At 47.2% G+C, this 2500-nt stretch overlaps 1 protein-coding gene across 2 annotated transcripts in view; it reads right to left on the bottom strand.

Moving 5' to 3' along the window:
- Positions 1–2500, bottom strand: part of vti1a (vesicle transport through interaction with t-SNAREs 1A) — a 188629-nt gene that overhangs the window by 148780 nt on the left and 37349 nt on the right. The gene's annotated exons all lie outside the window — the stretch shown is intronic.

Below are 2500 nucleotides of genomic sequence, written 5' to 3'. Positions count from 1 at the left end.
TTCTCAAAGGTCCGCCATTTTGAATGTCTAGAAAGGGATATTTTTTACTGCAAACCTTATTGTACTTTAGTCATATTAGTATATACTAGCTTATTACTTAGTAAATATTCATGAAAAGATCAAATATGGCAATAGGCTGCACAATGAGAGCTGCAATACCTAGTCTGGCCACAATCTTACACAGTGCACCTTTAAAAGCATTTAATTGTAAGAAAAACACAAGAAAACTTCAAAATCCAAGGTAAATCATTATAATAAAAAATATAAACCAAACTTGAGCATGAAACCAATTTGGAAGCAAGTCTGGATTTGGCACTGCCAAGGGGACAATCATTTTGCAGCAGTCTGCGCTGGTTCAAAGACACCCTTAGAGGCCCAGGCCCCCTCTCACTGTCCCACCAATGGCACTGTTCACTTGCACAACACACACACACACACGCACACGCACACGCACACGCACACGCACACACACACACACACACACACACACACACACACACACACACACACACACACACACACACACACACACACACACACACGCACACGCACACGCACACGCACACGCACACACTAATAATTCTGTTTGCATGAATAATTAACAACGATGCCAGAGTGAAATCACACATAAGGGGCTTTTTCTGCTGCAGCTAAGTGGGTAAGACATTTGGTGTGTGTGTGTGTGTGTGTGTGTGTGTGTGTGTGTGTGTGTGTGTGTGTGTGTGTGTGTGTGTGTGTGTGTGTGTGTGTGTGTGTGTGTGTGTGTGTGCAGTAAGCGCATGTCCCACTTTGCTCCAAGGGCTACAAATAAGCGAAGGGACACACAAACAACAACCAAACTGTCCTATGTTCACACACACACTCCAGTTACCAAACACACACACACACACACACGCACACGCACACGCACACGCACACGCACACGCACACGCACACACACACACACACACACACACACACACACACACACACACACACACACACACAGCAGCCATGCCACTTGGAGAAGTAAACACTTAAATTGCCCATTAAAGGCCACCACGGTGCCCAGGGGCAGCTTCTAATGAGGAGCCTTGAAGCTGGGCTGTGCTGGCCGTGTGTGTGTGTGTGTGTGTGTGTGTGTGTGTGTGTGTGTGTACGCCTAGTCCTCCATCTCCCTACACACACACACATATAGACGCAGAATCTTGCGCATGCACACACACACACGCACACACACACATACACATACAGACATTAAAGTATACACAGATAAACACCCTCCTACACATACACAAAAACAAAACACATCACTCTGATTCTCACACACAAACACAGGTGTGAGCTGTGTGTGTGTGTGTGCGCGTGTGTGCGCGTGTGTGCCTGTGGCGTAATTAAGCATGTTTAATTGGCTAAGTGGGAGTGATTAGGTGCGGGGCGAGGCGGGGAGAGAGACCGGGCCTCGGTTCTGATTGAGTCATAATGGGCCGGCGCTCTGACACGCTCCGCACTGCCCTGCTCTCCACACCGCTTAACCTTACTCACTCACACGCGCACGCGCACGCACACACACACACACACACACACACACACACACACACACACACACACACACACACACAACCTGACAAATCACACTCAAGGCCCAAGGCACATACACATCACAGCCACAGATTGAACTTGTGTGTGTGTGTGTGTGTGTGTGTGTGTGTGTGTGTGTGTGTGTGTGTGTGTGTGTGTGTTCATCTCATCATACACTTACACACAGTAAGTTTTGAGCTCAAGTGATGAGGGAAAAGGAACACACCAGTGTGTGTGTGTGTTAGAGAGACAAAAAAAAACGAAAGAGTAAATAAGGAGAAAAGGCCAAATGGAGAGAGAGAAGCAACAGAGGAGAGTAAACAAAAGAAAGAAGAAAGAAAGGAAAATGAGGAATACGAGAGAGAGACAGAGAGACAGAGAGAGAGAGAGAGAGAGGGAGAGAGAGAGAGAGAGAGGGAGAGAGAGAGAGAGAGGTGTAAATAAAGGAAGGATGAGATGGGCAGAATAAGAGGAATGGCGTGTTGAAAGTGTATGGAGACCTTTAGGCAGGAGCCATATCACACACACCCTTTAAATAATGCAGCTACACATAGCAGGGGTCACACGCACACACACACACACACACACACACACGCACGCACACGCGCACACACACACGCGCTCACACACGCACACACCATTTCTTTTTTATTTACAAAAGGGCAAATCAGAGGCATGTCACTTAAGTCAGTGTGTGTGTGTGTGTGTGTGTGTGTGTGTGTGTGTGTGTGTGTGTGTGTGTGTGTGTGTGTGTGTGTGTGTGTGTGTGTGTGTGTGTGTGTGTGTGTGTGTGTGTGTGTGTGTGTGTGTGTGTGTGTGTGTGTGAAGTGTGTGTAACCACAGATGTTGGTATGGAAGCTCACATAAGACAGTCTCTCATACTGAACCACTATGCTATACCTTAAACCAGGGCTGGGCAATTATTGTGGCTAGGGCCACA

Source organism: Engraulis encrasicolus, chromosome 15 (assembly GCF_034702125.1).
Source record: "Engraulis encrasicolus isolate BLACKSEA-1 chromosome 15, IST_EnEncr_1.0, whole genome shotgun sequence".
Taxonomy (NCBI): domain Eukaryota; kingdom Metazoa; phylum Chordata; class Actinopteri; order Clupeiformes; family Engraulidae; genus Engraulis; species Engraulis encrasicolus.
This window is presented reverse-complemented; position numbering and strand designations above follow the sequence as displayed.